This window comes from Sarcophilus harrisii, chromosome 2 (assembly GCF_902635505.1).
Source record: "Sarcophilus harrisii chromosome 2, mSarHar1.11, whole genome shotgun sequence".
Classification (NCBI taxonomy): Eukaryota; Metazoa; Chordata; class Mammalia; order Dasyuromorphia; family Dasyuridae; genus Sarcophilus; species Sarcophilus harrisii.
The window spans coordinates 38,468,048-38,484,514 of record NC_045427.1 but is presented as its reverse complement, the minus strand read 5'-3'; the positions used below and the strand labels follow the sequence as shown (position 1 = coordinate 38,484,514).

The following is a 16,467-nucleotide window of genomic DNA, read 5'->3' as shown; positions in this document are numbered from 1 at the left end:
TAGAAAAATATGGAAAAACTTGGATGATGAAGGAAGATGCTATCCACCCTCAGAGAAACAGATGACAGGTAAAAAAAAAAAAACTATAGTATGTTCATACATATATGTGTATGAGTGTATGTATTTATAGATACTATGTATAAGTGTGCATATACATGTATAAGCACATGTGTGTACATACAGACACATACATGTACATGAAGTGTGTCTGTGTATATATCCCCACCCTTAATTTCTTTAAGGGAGGGGGAAGGAAAAATAAAGTAAAGAGTGCCCATCAGAGAACAAAAGAAAACCAATAATAAAGTAAAGCTGGGCAACTTTGAAAACAATGTGTAGTTTTCATTATATAGGTTTTCTTGAAATGAAAATTTATTTTTTTATATTGCATTCTCTCATGGTCTACTGTGTACATGATAATATTTTTTTATTTTCTTTTATCATTTCATATTTAAGTTTAAAATAAAATGTTAAAAAATAAAAAATGTACTTTTCATATGATTTTAATGGGTTGGTGTGTTAATTTTTAAAAAAAGAAATCTAAAAGCATGTACTGCTTCTAAGTCAATCTGTGGCCCATGGGCATCCTTATAGATTCTTTAGCGGCCTCGTTTCTCTCTGGGTTAATCCCCCAGCTCCTCCACTGAGCTGCATTAGGGACAGTTCAGGGGCTCCTGGAAGCCACAGCTGGCATCTATGCCGAGCACAGATGGGGGTGGGGTTATCAGTTAATGAGTGGGCTGGAAGAGGATTCCAGTTGCCCTATTTCTCTCCCTTAATCTTCAGTTCCTTTCACTACAAGTGCCTATCGTGGTGTTTACCTTAATTATCTGACCCATAGACTCAGCTTTTCTGGATAAACTCTACTGACTCCATGTCAAATTTCCAGCCAGCACAGTCAGCACACTCGGCCAACTGTCTCCCTCAGAGCTTCTCTCATCGAGTTTTGCAGCTGAGCAGAGTACTGCCCGGGCATCCATTGCAACCCAGCTCAGTCAGTAAGCCAGGACATACCCAGAGACCTATCTTTTCTCTCCAAGGCACAGCCATACCACAAACACCTGCCACCCAATGGATTTTCTTTCTCCCTGGGTAGAAGCAAGTATGGAGAAAGGAAGAAATTATTTCCCAAGAAACAAAAGGCCAAATTGCCTAGATGTCACCATGCTAGAAACTATCTTCTGGATGCTTTTGCTGTCATATAAAGTGGAGCAACAAATGGCAAACCACTCTTTTTTTTTGACCAGGAAAACACCAAAGAGGGTCACAAAGAATTGGACACAAGCCAATTGAACTGAAGGCTCAATGAGGTTAAATGCTTTGGCCAAGGTCACATAGATAGCAAAGAGCAGAGCTGGCATGTGAAATAAGTTCCACCATTAAATACAGATTAAGATGGGAAAATGATAAATGCCGGGGGAAATCACAGAGGGCGAATATGCCCCCAATGACAAAATCAGGAAAACATGAATGACTACCAAATGTGGGCCTCTTTTCTCAGTTCTGAAAGTATTTTTGAGAATGATCTATATACATGGATCCTTTCCCAATCTTCCTCAGTGTCAAGTCAATGCCTTCCCTCTGAGATTTTTCTCCAATTTATCTCATAGGTGTCTTGTCTCTACATAGTTATTTATTTATCATCTCCTCCATTAGAATGGAAGCTCTTTGAGGACAGACTATTTTTTTGCTTTTCTATATATTCCCATAGTGCCTATGCACTATGAGCACAGAACCTAGCATATAGTTTTGGGCTGATTTTCAGTTGATGTCTGACTCTTTACTCTTAGCAAAGATACTGGGCTGATTTGCTATTTCCATTTCCAACCCATTTTACAAAATAAGAACAGAGGCAGAGTGGCTTGCCTGGGATCACACAGCTAGTAAGTGCTCGTGCTGCATTTGAACTCAGGGAGATGAGTCTTCCTGACTCCAGGCCCTGAATTCTATTCACTGTGTAACCTAGCCAACCCTGGTTCTTAATCAATGCTTAATACATGCTTCTTTTTTTTTTTAACAGTTAGAATTTGGTTAGTTATTGAAGGCATCAAAATCATCCACTGCATCCTAGGTCATCTTGACTTTAGTCTTTTTTTTTTTTTTAATTTTGTTCTTTGGGGTTTTTTTTTATTATAGCTTTTTATATACAAAACATATGCATGTGTAATTTTTCAACATAGACCCTTGCAAAAACTTTCAACTTTTCCCCTCCTTCCCTCCACCCCCTCCCCTAGATGGCAGGTAGTCCCATGCATGTTAATTATGTTAAAGTAATGCATATTTCTTGATGAAAATATGAAAAGGGAAAAGACAGGCTTTCCCAAAGGAATTCCTCAAGCAGACCGTATCTTCACAGTCACATACAATTGCCTAAAAGATATAGAAAATACAAGATCCCACCATGTTGATTGTTCATTGATTTTTGAAAAGTTGACTCAGCAAAGTGCAGCCTTAAGAGCTCTCCACCAACAAAGCATCCCTTGCATACATTAAGATCATGCAAGATTACTTGACAGATGTGACCCCAGAGGCAGCTTTGTTCAAAGATCCTCTTAAGCATAAACCAGGAAGATGTATGTTTGCCAAAAAGGCTTCTGTCAGTGAAGGTGCCCTATATAGGGCATCCCTATATAGGGAATACAATGAACACCAGAACATTTTGGTGTATGTTACAGTCGCCTCTGACCACAGGGGTGAAATGTATGGAGCCCTTCTCCATAGAAAAAGAATGCTTTTAAATTCATAAAATACTTACACAGGATTACAAAGATAATGAGTTCTAATGAAGTTTTTGTTTTAAAAGAACAAGTTCCTAGCTCCCAGGTTAAGGACTCCTGCTATAAATAAATGGTGAAGTCCCCCAGATAACTCCTACTTGTAGATGGTGATCTGGTGGTAACTACATTAATCCCTAGTGTATGAGAAGATCTCAACAAAATTTATCACCCCTAAAGAGAGACGCTTAACAATTCATGTAACAAAGAAAAAAAACCACTCAACCTAAATATACAAAACTGCTCCCAGTAGTCATCAACTTTTCGTGGTATATTTTGTGGTATATAATTTCGTGGTATAAGGTGAAATATAGGAATTGTTTCAATTTCTACTTTTCTTCTGATTTGTAATGCAGAGAAACATTTCATATAGCTATTTTGTCTTTTGATCAGATATATGATTTCTTGGGGTAGAGAATTCCCAGTGAGGAACGTTCTCTTCCAGTAGAGATTAGGGACCTTAAGGTGATTCACCTAAAATCATGGTGAGTATATATTTACTCAACTTGATGCAAAGGACAATAGAGAAAACCAGGAATACAATATACATGTCAATACCAATGGAAAGACTACAGCCAACTGCAAAGAGCAATCAAAACTGAATGCTTGGAAATTATAAGGACCAAGTTTAACCCAAAGAAGATTTATGAAGATACTCCCCTTCCTTCTTTGCAAAGGTAGAGATTCGAGTTGTGAAACACTGCAGAAAATGCCACACTTTTGCAGTATGTTGGTTAATTTTGCTTTCTCTCTCTTCCTTTTAATCTTTTCTTTCCCAACCATGACTCATGTGGAAATATGTTTAAAAAATGAATGTACACCTATAAACTATATCAGAATGCTTGCTAGCATGGGGAGGAGGGAAGGAAGGAAGGAAGGAGAGAAAACAAATTTGGAACTCAAAATCTTAAGAAAATGAAGGTTGAAAAACCATCTTTACATGTAATTGGAAAAATAATATGTTCTTAAAATGAAATTTTAAAAAAAATTAGGGCTAGCTCTCTGGGATGGAATAGACAGAGGGATATATTGAGGAATGTGGAATAAAAACAAAAAAAATAGCAACAATTTTTTAAAATTCATACAAGAAAACCCAAATGGATGGAGAACAGTTCTGACCAATACTAGGGTGTTTAGCAGAATCCACACCCAGGGATTGGCATCCTTCCCCCTCCTCCCCAAATCTGAGAGGTCATCAGTACATTTATCTTGGAAAAGACTGCAGATAGCAATAAGCTGAAGCCAGACTGCACAGGAGGAAGGAGGCAGACTGAATTGCATTTGGGGAAACACACAGCACTTTTAACAACCACAAGCTTTTAAATGTCAATATTCTTCTGGTGTTGCTGTAGGGCTATAAATCACAGAACACAGCAATCTCAGAAGATTCAAAATGATAGACACACAGAGAGGGTATAAACAGGCTGCTATGTGTTATTGATAGTGTCCAATAATATCATCTGTTCCACTTTATAAATTTAATTTTTTAAAAAGTCTAATTTTAACAAATACCTAATAAATATTTTCATAGACATTTTTCTCCATTTTTTGAGCAAAAATCATCACTCGGTTAATGTATGATTGTGATAAGTTATGGGCTGGCCAAGGAGAGAGACAACCAGCCTAAGGCTTCTCCACTGAGAGGCCTGTAGCTATCAGGTAGCTAGCTTCTTTATGGAGGAGGTATGGATGGGAGCTCCACTGTGGGGTCAGGGCTAAGGAATGGCTTTCCAGAAGCCACATAATCCTTTCCCAATCCTGAAAGGTGGAAAACAAGCCCAGGCATAAAGGCAGAATCATTTTGGCTGGCAGAAAGAACCATCCTTTAAGCCCCAAGCCCAAATTCCGTAGGACAGATGAGGATAAGGTGATGCTTAACCAAAACTGACATCAGCTGTTCCCCTTCCCTCCTCCGGCTTAGTTTGCAAAAGTTGGTGGTTTGAGCAACTGGGAGTGGGTGGATTATGAGTGCATGGGAGAAGGGCGTGTAAACAAGCTTGGGGAACCAGCTGTTTGTAAAACGAACTTGATTGTCTGTGTTCCCAAGTTTTCGGCTCATGATGTGATGCCGAAGAAAGAAAGATGAAGAGCTTGATACTTGAGTATCGATACCTTGAAAGGAGGAAATGCAGCTGGAAGACAGGAGCGAGAGACAAGGCAGATAGCAGGCTAAGTGGAGTTTCACCTTTCCAAGTTCTTGGAAATGTAGCATAAGCATCACATTTTTCTTTTTCCTGTCATTTGAAAATCACAGATAATTTTTCTTTTTATAATCACTTCTATTTTCCAATACTTTCCTCTACTCCCCAACTCCTGAGTGCCATTCCTTAACAAAGAATAAAAAAAAGAAAGGGGGGCAGGTGGAGAAACAGTTCAGCAAACTTTTGTTAATTAAGTCTGACAACATATGTGACATCCAATCTCCATAGTTCCCCACTTCTGCAGAGAGGTGCATTCTTAAGCTTGGTCATTATATAATTACCCATCATTTAGTTTCTGTGGAAATACAGCTGGACCTTAAAAGAACAAGTTCTGGTTACAGTTATAGCACTAATAAGGCATTTAACTTTGAGCATGTTTCTAACTTCCCTCAGCCTCAACTTGTTCATCTATAAAATGGGAAGAATAACCTGCCTGTCTACTTTACAGAATTCCTGTGAAGATCAAATGAGATAATGTATAAAAGTTTCACAAACTCGAAAGCATGATGCAAATGTAAGGTATTATTAGTGTCATTGTTCTAAGAGCATTCCTGGACAGGAACTTCCTTCCCACTGCCTTCCCAGTTCTTTGCAGGGTCTAGGATCCGAGACTGACTGAAGGGACTGAGCTGGCTCCAGGCCACAAGCAAAAAGAAGTATTTGGTCATTAGGGTCCCCGACTTCCCCCATTTCTGTCTATCTTCTCCTTCCTGCTTACTCCTACTGGTCTTATCCCCCCACCTCCCAATTTTTGGCCAGCCCCCTTTTCCCTGTCAGAGAATGAGAGCCTGGAAAGAAATTCTCAACAGCACCAGATTAGATAAAGAACAAAGGCTGGCCGTCAAAGATCTGTGAGTAGATGACAGTGACAACGGTAGACTTGACCAGAGAAACAAAGGGAAGGGAGAACACCGAGGAGAGGTTTAGAAACGATTTTTCTGCTCCTAGTTTGCCAGTCTGTGGTACATCGGTGGTGTGGCTAGAATAGAAAAGCTCTCGGGCCTACCTCAGACAGCAAGTGGGGCAGTCCCATGGCAGCGTATCTGCCCGAGAGGGCAACGGAACAAGACCTAATGATCTCTTCTTCAGGACCGGAGTAACGGCAATAGAAGATCCCGGTCCTAAGCTGCCACGAAACGGACCAGGGCATTAACCTAAGTAGGCATGGCACGGCACTGTTCTAGATCATTGTTACTGAACATTGTCTTCTTGGCAGCCAGAGAGCCAGGGCATCAAAATGAGGCACAGGACTTGGCTAGGAGTCAAGGTGGGGGTAGGGTAGGGGTAAGGTCAGGCCACAGGCTGAGGAAAAGAAAAGCTCAATTCATCCCACTGCCCTTAGCATGCAATCCCACAGAAACCCTGGGCCACATCTCCCAACGTTGTCTCCCCCCGCCCCATCCCATCTCTTCAGTGCATTTTCACCTCGGTATGCCCTGACCTGAGGGACCCTCCCCCAAACACCTCTATCTTATGATCAAAAGGCTTGGTGCTGATGTCAAGGATCTATGTTCTGTCCCTGCCTCCCTATTGTGCCAGCGCCACCTGGGCTGTTCGCAGCCCAGCAGATCCCCTGCCATCTGGAGAGAGGCTGATGTCCCAAAAGCCTGCTCTAGCCAGGGATGCCGTCTGGAGCAAGCCCAATATCTTACGGGAGTCAGCTGAAAAGTCCCACACTCAACTCCCAACTGCTCTCCCAGTTCTACGGAAACCTGCTCCCATACATCTGAGAACTGGTTACTTCATACCCAATAGTGTGGTCATTTGAGCCATAGACATTGTGACACCTTGAAACAGGGCCCTCCACCTATAGCTGTAGCCACCCAAAGGTAAAGAAACGTTCTTCTTCATTATTCCGCCCCATATTTAACTGACCTATGAAGAAGGAAATAAAGTAGTCGAAATGACCACAGCCTTTGGCCCAGAATTCCCACCACTAGACTCATACCTCAAGACATTTACTGACATAAAGAGACCCAGGTGCAAGAAAAGAACCGTGTGACAGTAAAGAACTAGAAACAAAATAGATGGCCATCGATTGGGAGAAAAAAAAAAGCTGAATGACTGTGGTATAAAAATGTAATGGAATATTATGGTTCTCCAAGAGGCTGCCTAAGGAGAAGTATGGAAAGACTTGGATAAACTGCTGCAGAGAGAAGTGGCCAGGAAAACAGCGCCCACAATAAGGGTAACAATGTAAAAGGAGAGAAACAATCAAAAGTGAAATGTTGCAAAATTACAAAGATGAGATAAGAGAAGAAACTTTGCAGAAGCTGAGGCGTGGAGTCCCTGAGTATGGAACACTGAACATGAGGGCAGGTTTTTTGTTTTGTTTTGTTTCAGTCTGATTTTATTTTAATGTGTTGAGTGGTTTTGTTGAATTTTTTTCTCTTCCTTTTTAGAGACAGCTTTCTGAAAAGGAGGGGTTAGAATACAGAGGGAAATCTAGAGGAAATAAAAACAAAAGAGCAATCAAATATATATATATATATATATATATATATATATATATATATATATATATATATATATATTAAAGGAGGCAGGGAATTAGTTGCCCCAGGAATCCTGGAATGTCTCTTCTCAATATCAATCTCATCTTCAAAAATATCTTTATGCCCCTCCCAGACTCAAACCATATCTTTCTCATATCCTGCAGTGGCCTTCTTACCAAAGCTGGCCTGGAGCAAACTCAGGGAGCAGACACTCTGTTCAGCTATCAAGATGGCTCCCAGAAGCCCTCCTCCTCCTCCTTAGCCTTTCAGGATCCCCAAGCTACCCACTCAGAAGAGAGGATCTGCTAAAGTTATTGCCCAAAGGCTTTTGAGATTGAATGTTAGATTTGTTTTTCCCAAAAGGATTTGCATTGATCAAAAAACCAGAGGATACTTTTTAACCCTAAGGAACAATATTTTAATGGTATATTTCCAGCATCTGGAGAAATCCTCTTCCTAGAATACCTCCTCACCCTTAGCATATCTCTAGGAATTTATCTCAGTTTCCTAGGATCAATTCTACTTTTTGTTGTTATTGTTGAGGCAATCAGTTAAGTGACTTACCCAGGGTCAAACCACTAGTAAGTGTCAAGCCTCTGAGGCTGGATTTCAACTCGGGTCCTCCTGACTCCAAGACCAGTGCCCCACTGTGTCACCTAGCTGCCCAGCGCCTTCTCTCTTAAAAGGTTTGTCCCGGTAGCTGGCAGAATTGATTTCTCCCCTTCTTGCCCATTTGGAAAGTTTTTGCACACTCATTCCACGTGGATCAAGAATAAAAGTCAAGGTTGTTTAATAAAAACAAACACCCAAAGTTTGCTCAATAGTTGAGCAGAGAATGGAAAATTGGGGGGAGGAGATTCTAAGAGGAGTTAAAACTAGTGAGAGAATAGGTGAGCTCCAATTAAACTCACCTTTTTCCCCCCAGCTGATCTGGCTTCTCCACATGTGAAGTTTTTTCTTAAAGGACCAAACAAGTGGTACCAGGGAATTTCTGATTCCTGGCAACTCCCCACCCCCAGGAGCTCCCTCCTCTTGGGAGAAAAAGCTATAAAATCCTCTCTTCCAAATTGCCTAAATGCTCTGGCCAACAAATCCAGGCAGGCAGATTTTTGATAGCCTATGGCAAGCTGATAAATGGTTCCAATTAACACTGCCCCTCCCAGCCTCATTACGCTCCAGAAAAGGATGGCCAAGGGAAGGGCTAGAGATCCTGGCTGGCCAGAAGGTTTCTAGGAGCAGGCCTTTATAATGAGGAAAAAGAGGTCACTACTATCACCAACTCCCTTCCCCACCCACTGGCTTTGGATCACAGCTGGTGTTCCATGCCCCTACTAAAAAGCCCACTTTGGCTACAGAGACAGCAAGGCCTGAAGGGGCCTACAGAGGTGGCCAGACTTTGGCCTGCCACCAGCATAGCTGATGTCAGAGACCAGTAGGCCCTTGGATAGGGAACCCAGAGAGAACTTTGAACATTTTGATCCGTAAGGCCAGGGGGTTAAAACACTGGCAACAACTTGCTCAGTGACGAAGAGAGCCACCTACATCCAGGGAGAGGACTGTGGGAACTGGGTGTGGAACATAACATAGCATTCTCACTCTCTCTGTTATTTGCTTGCATTTTGTTTTCTTTCTCTTCCTTCTTGATCCGATTTTTCTTGTGCAACATGATAAGTGTATAAATATGTATACAGTTATTGGATCTAAAATGTATTTCAACGTATTTAACATGTATTGGACTACCTGCCAGCTAGGGGAGAGGGTGGGGGAAAGTAGGGGGATATTTGGAACAAAAGGTTTTGCAAGGGTCAGTGTTGAAAAATCACTCATGCATATATTTTGTAAATAAAAAGCTTTGATTACAAAAAAAACAAAAACAAAAACAAAAAAAACACATTGGAGACAGAAATAGTAAAGAGCCAGCTAGCCTAGAAGGCTCACCTCTGACACATACTGGCTGTAGGACCCTGGGCGAATGAGATAACATCCTGGTGTCCCCAGGCACCTAAGATTATAAATTAGCAGGTGTCAATTTGCTTTGATAAGGAGAGGAGCATTTATTAAAGGTGTTTATATGTCAGAGACTTTGCAAATACTCTCAAATCTGATTTCCACAACAAACCTAGGAGATAATAACAACTAACAGTTGATATTTATATCAACTAACATTCACTACCAGCTAATAATATATGACACACAGGGTTTGCTACATACCAGTCACTGACTTTACAATTATTATCTCATTTGATTCTCACAGCAACTCTGGGAAGTAGGTGTTATTATTCCCATTCTACAGATGAGGAAACTGAGGCAAACAGAGGGTTATGTCTAGTAAATGTCTGGAAGCCTTTCTGATTCAGAGCTTAGTGTCTCTTCCCTCTGCCAGTGCTATTATAATCCCCATTTTACCCAGTGAGGAAACTGAAGCAGATAGCAGTTAAGTGACTTGTATAGACTGTACTTAACTGAGGCAGAATTTGAAATCTGGGCTTCTTGACTCCAGGTCTAGGACTTTAGGCACTGTGTTTATAGCTTCCTCACCAAAAGTTCCTTTTACTGATGAAATCACAAGTCATGACCAAAAAATAATTTTCTTAAATGTTTTATGTATATATGTATTTTTTTCTTTTTGGGGGGGCGGGGGACAATTGGGGTTAAATGACTTGCGATGGGTCACGCAGCTAGGAAGCGTTTAGTGCTAGGTGTCCGAGGCTGGATCCCGACGCCAGGGCACCTAGCCCCCCTCCCCCCACCTCCCGCCCCCAATAATTTTATGAAAGGGAAATCAGGAACCCAAAGATCCAGCCCGCCCGAATTATGCCCCCAGGGGGGCAAGACTTTGTGAATCGGGCAGAAAGCACGAGGCTCTTAGATTTAAGGGTAGGAGAAAGCTCTGGGGAGAAAGTGAGGATTTGGATCGAGGGCTTCAAATTAAGGACTTTAAGAGAAATCATGTGACAGGCTGGCTGTCACCCAGCTCCTAATGCCCCGCATTCTCCCTCCAGGGCCCGCTGCCTGAGCAGGCTTTGGCTGTGACTCAGCAGCAGCTCATCCCTCTGGGGAGGCACCGAGTGAGGGGGCCAGAGACCCGGCGCCATCCGGGTCTCCCTTTGCCTCTCGGTGGCTCACGGGAGAAAGTCACTTTCCCTCCGGGAACCTCCTTTCCCCGCGCAAGTCTCTAATCAGCCTAAAAGCCAGCGTTGCAGAGTAGACAGTCCAGCGGTATTATCTCTTCTCTGATCTCCAGGTGGTAGCTCACTATTATTATCTGCGGTTCACAGATAAGGGGACGGGCTGAGAAAGGGGTTAGGCGGCCGGCCCAGCGTCACGCTGTCACTTGGCATCTCCCTGTCGCCAAGCCCAGTGAGTAATCTGGCTACTGTTCCAGCCGGCTGCCAAGACGCCATGGAAGCCCAAGGCACCTATGGATAAGCAGGGCCCGGAGAAGGCTGGCCCCAGAGCAAATGGATTTTATTTCTCTGCTGCTCCTGCTGTCTCTGCACCGATCCGGGCTGCCCAGGGTCTTGCATGCAACTCTTGCTGACATCCTCCCTCTTCGTGACTAACTCTATAATCCATTCCCTGGGACCCCGATGTTAGTTTGACAAATGCGGAGAAAGCAGAGAAGCTTCAAATGTCTTTTTTTCACCCTTCAAATGATTTTCTTTCTTACTTTCCTCGCTCTTCTTTCTTCCTCCCCTTTCTTTTTCTTCCTTCCCTTCTTTTTCTCTTTTCTTCCTTCCTTCTTTCCCTCTCACTCTCTCCTTTCCTTTCTCTTACTTTCTTTCTTCCTTCCCTCTCTCTTCTTTCTTCCTTTCCTCCTTCCCCCTTTTCTTTCTTTCTTTCCAGGAGCCCTCAATGTTTTAATCCAAAGGAGAGAGTCGGATGGTGGGAATCTGTCACACCAGTGAGTGGACACTACCCAGGCAATGTTTATTTGGCATTGGGTTAGCTTGTAGCCTACATAGGAGAATTGTGCCCTAGGCAGGACCTTTTCAATTGAGAGAGAATCTCCCAGGTAGGGCTAAACTTCAGAAAAAAACTTGGGGAAAGGATTGTCTCTTCCCTGCCCTGAACACCCCTTTCCTTTTTTCTGGTTCTCAATCATTCTTCAATGCCTCTTCCTTCCAGGTATGTGGTATGTTCTCTCCCAGTCTCAGTAAGAAACCTGAAAAACATTCACCAAGCCAAGTCCTAATGAGTTATCCCTTCCAAGAGTATTTGTATTTTAATGAAGAGCAAAGCTTTAAGCCAATGTGTTCTTGGCTTACAATGGCCTACTTTCAAGAGCAAAGAGAAGGCGACGAGACTGGACAGTAATATGGAAATAGCTAAGGATTTGTTGATGGGAACTGCTGCCAACCATACTTTAAAGAGAGCATCATGAGAGAGAGGTAATGGGATTTGTAGGAAAGAGACTTGTGAATATCAGCTCTGACGCGTATGAGGGATATGGTTTTGGGCAGATGGCTTCCCTGCTCTAAGCCTCAGTTTCCATATTTGTAAAATAAAACAATTGTCCTTGACTACCTCAAAGGCTTCTTCCAGTTTTCAGTTCTATGAGCTCATTCCAAAGATCCACCCGGCCATAAGCCTCTGAAGACACAAAGTCTGCCAACATTCTGCTCTTTCTCTTGCCAGTCCCAACATGAAACTCTGGGAGGGGAGCGTGTCTTCATGGGATACAAGAGAGAAGGCGTCAGATTCCTTGCAGTTTTTAAAGGTTTTCCCTGATAAAGGGACAAGAATTCACCAGCACTCACTCAGTTGCTGGAAAACAAGCTCAGTTTCCTGGAATTATTATGAGATGAATCCAGATCGTGGCCCTTCTCCCAGGAAGGCAAAGGGTCAATGGTTTGATACCATCATGGCCAAAACTGCAGGCAGGCTTTAAGGCCTCCATTCTTCCGCACTCCTGAGAACAAATGGACATGAGGGTAGGAGGAGGATTGGAGATAGACATGCTTCTTCAGATCAGAAAATCAGGAATTATTTTCCCATCTCTGGAACGACATAATTGCTGCATTTCACCACCGCACTTTGGGCTTCCCCCTCCTAAAGCTCGGGGCGTGATTCGGCCAAAATCTCAGATTTGGGCCGGACAGGTATTGACTTTAGGGAGACTGTTTACTGATTTAGGGTTCTGGGAAGGGATGCCAGGTGCCTTCCCAGGAGGATCCTAGAGGCAATGACACAGAGTTCAGGGACTCCAGGGAACCAGGCTTATCTCTTCATCACAGCTCAGTGAACCTTTGCAGCAACGTACTGAAGGGGGTTGGGAAAAGGGCTTAAGAGGACTTTGAGTGATTTAGCCCAAGGTCATATAATAACAGTAGCAGAACTGGAATTATGCTCTTCAGCTATAGGCTTTTTGTCCCTCCATAAACATTTATTAAGTACTTCCTGTGTGCCCAGCACAGTGCCAAGAACCAGAGCTGCAAAGAAAGGCAAAAACATTCTTGCCCACAAAAGGCTTAAATTCTAATAGTCTCTAAGGCAGTGAGGCAGCTGGGAAATAGTGATGTCAAGTCATCAGCTCCCTTAAGACTCCAGACCTAGAGGACAAAGGCTTCTGCCCACAGCAGAAATCACCTCCAACCTGCTTCATCCCTTCCCACCTCTCTTCGAAAAGGTTACTAGGATTAACTGAAGCCTGCTTTGATGCTAACTCCCCATCCTTCTCCTCTTCTCTCTCTAGCCCCTGAGCTTCATGATGACCTTTGAGAGAATAAAGTAACATTTTTTGGGGGGGAAGGGGGGCATCTTCTCTTCCATCCTGCTGAGGAGAGGTAAGCCTTTTTGTTGTGTTCTGGACAGAGATGGAACAAGACAATTCTACTTCCCAAACACATATGCAAGGATCTCAGCCTTTTTTTGCCTCTTAACAAACCAGTGAAGCCTGTAGACCCCCTTCTTAGAATAGTGTTTTTAAAGGCACAACATAAAATATATTGGATTATGATTGAAGAAAACCAGTTACATTAAAATATAGTTAATATAGAGAGACACACATACATACACATATATGTACTCACATACACACACACACACACACACACACACACACACACACAAGTTTAAACACCTCAGGTTAAGGACCTTTAATTGTTTCTCATCCTTCTCCCACCCTATCTTCCATCCCTGATACCTTCCCTCCGTCACCAGATGATCTCTGTTCAGGGCTTCCCAACAAAAAAAGCTTACATTAATATGGCTGAACCCAGCCTCATCTCTTCCTTGGGAACAGCTGGAAGCTACTAATACACTCCCCTCTTCTCCTCCCTGCCTTCTCCCTACCCCCAAAGCCCTATCCAGCATCCTGAGGAAGAGGAAAGATCAGGATAATGCTTTTAGCCAACATTCTCATGACTGAGCTCTGGGACCTGAGATTGGAGACTAATCCTAACACATAGACCAAAGAAAACAGATTCTGTGAACTCTGTGCTCCAGCCTGCTGGGCCTCAGGCCTGCTGAAGGGCAAAGGGACACCCCAGACTCCAAACAGATGAAAGAACAAGTCCTCCAGCTCACTTCTTACCTTTGCAAAAACTCATGCAAAGAAGTTTGCTCCCCTTATGCTCCAGCCAGAATTTATTCAATAGATTCATAGCTGGTTCTCCTCAGCAGCCCACTGGATGGAAGATAACCCCCTCCCCAATTACCCCATTCTCTGGAAGTCATGGTCTAGGGTCATCAGGAAGTTTCATCAGGAGGGATGTGAAGTGAGATGGACTTGAGTTAGTATTAAAGCCTCAGAAGAATACAAAGTGCTAAGGCAGTTAATCTTCTGGTAGCTTCCAGAGAAAGCTAGAAACGAGATGAAGCTGGGACTAGGGCATTTAGAACAGACCCTAGACCAGGGTTCCCCTCCCTCTCCCTCTAAGGAGTCAATGGAGACATTTCAGGGACATGAGATAATATCTGTAAAGTACCTAGCAGACTATCTGGCGCATAGCAGACACTTAATAAAAGTTTATTCCATTCATTCTTCCAACCGTCCATCTATCTATCCACAAGGGCTGTGAATCTGGGAGAAAAAAACTCACATCTTTGTTTTAATCTAGCTGGTCTTTTTTATAATCCAATTTTAATTTTATCCCTTTAAAAACATGATTCTTAAAAGGGATCCATAGGTTTCACCCAAGTACCACCAAAGGGGGCCAGGACACAAAGAGCTTAAAATGACAAAAGAAAACTGAATTTAGTGTAACCTCAGGCGAATCACAGGCCTCTCAATTCAGCATCCTCACTTACAAAATTAGAAAGCTACTGGGAATCACCCAGCACTCAGAGAGTGTTTTGAGATCAGATATTTATAACATGCTCCAAATTCCTTTCAGATAATAGGGAAACTTGGAGAGACTTGACATTTGCAGTATTTTTCTTATGAATTTAGTCTCAGCCACAAGCAAGGGGCTCAGAGTTTTCACTTTTACTTCCACTTTTATGTGTCTGCAATGTGCTTTGGGATCTTAAGTGAAAAAGCTGAGAGCATTCATTGACCCAACATCTATTTGTTGTTGATCACCTGGTGAGGGTGAGGATGACAAGAGCCTTGGATGACCAGATGACCCCTGTGGCAAGACTTTTTCCTCTCTGATCCATGTTTTCATTCATTCATCCATTTATTCCCTCGAATATTTATTAAACACTACCAATATGCAAAATCCAAATTTAGGTAGTTGGAATACAAAGATCCCTTTAAAGACTTGAAATTCTGCCACAGAGCTGGTCTTTTCTGACTTCCTCCCTCATCATTATTTGTCCCATAATTCATTTCCTTGTATCTAAATTTTAGGTGGACTAACTTGGGAAACCAAAGGAGTTCATTGTTTTGGGGCAGATTTGTTTCTTCTCCATACAAATTTTGAGGACTCTTCCAGAACACTAACTCTCCACCCCACTTCAGACCTGGTGAATGAATGGTACCAGAACCACCGAGTCTAGTCACTCATGCCTTCTCACTCATCATGTTCAACAAAAAAGGCTTCTCCTCTATACGGAGTCTTCCAAGAAGAGTTCTTAACCTGTGGGCTGAAAATTTGCTTTAAAAAAATGTTATAACTGTATTATTAGTTTCTTTATCCTCCTGTATATTTTATTTCATACACTTAAAAATATGATTCTAGGAAGAGCCTCTCCCAAACGCCATCAGAGGGGATTATAACCAAAAAACAGAAATGAAAAATTTCTACCTTAGAGGCTGGAGTCCCTTGCCACAAACCCAACTCACTGGATTTGGGGTTGGAATAAGCCTTTGGAGATAATATTTTTACCCTTGGGTATGCTTTGCATCCAGTAAGTGGTTAATAAATGCTTTTTCACTCATTCTTTATCTTATAGGCCAGGAAGCTAAGACTCAAACAAGGGCAAGTGAGATAATATCAAAGTTCAAACTGGTCCAACTACTGTTTCCTCCCTTGATTTTTGTGGTGATAGTGGTGGTGGTGGAGTGTTATTTCAGTCCTGTCTGACTCTTTGTGACCCCTTTGCAGTTCTGTTGACAAAGAGACCAGGATGGTTTGTCATTTCCTTCTTTGGCTCATTTTACAGAATTAAGTGACTTGTCCAGGGTCAAACAGCTAGGAAGTGTCTGAAGCCAGATTTGAACTTAAATGAAACTTCCTGATTCCAGACCTAGCATTCTAACCACTGTACCACCTAGCTTCACCGAACTTGATCTTTAGACATTTTGAGAAGGTGTGAGAGTTGTTGCTCATGTGCTTACTATGCTATTCTCAGAACTCATCCCTTTCCCCAGAAAGATGTTTCTGGCATGACCTTAAGGTAGATCATCGATAGCTGAGGACAAACCCAGGGAGAGTTCAATACTCAACACTCTAGCTATAGATCACTTCCCCAAAAAGGTTCTTTCTCACTAATTTTGGTTCCTCTTCTTCCAAATACACAATAGCCCACCTTTCCTCTTGCTCCCAAAATGATATTTCTTCAGCCCTGGTTGTTTAAGGTAGGAGTGTGTGATCTTATGTGTCATGATCC

The 16,467-nt window shown here is 42.4% G+C and overlaps 1 protein-coding gene across 2 annotated transcripts in view; it reads right to left on the bottom strand.

Annotated features, from left to right (window-relative positions):
- Window positions 1–8,057, bottom strand: part of ST3GAL2 (ST3 beta-galactoside alpha-2,3-sialyltransferase 2) — a 28,536-nt gene extending 20,479 nt beyond the window's left edge. Inside the window, exon 1 of one of the 2 annotated variants that reach the window (XM_012540851.3) lies at window positions 8,035–8,057. The gene's annotated coding sequence lies outside the window, so the exon portion shown is untranslated. Of the gene's footprint in view, window positions 1–5,981; window positions 6,316–8,034 lie in introns of those variants that run through there. The other variant, XM_023495565.2, reaches the window with a different exon arrangement.
- Window positions 8,058–16,467: the final 8,410 nt, after the last annotated feature.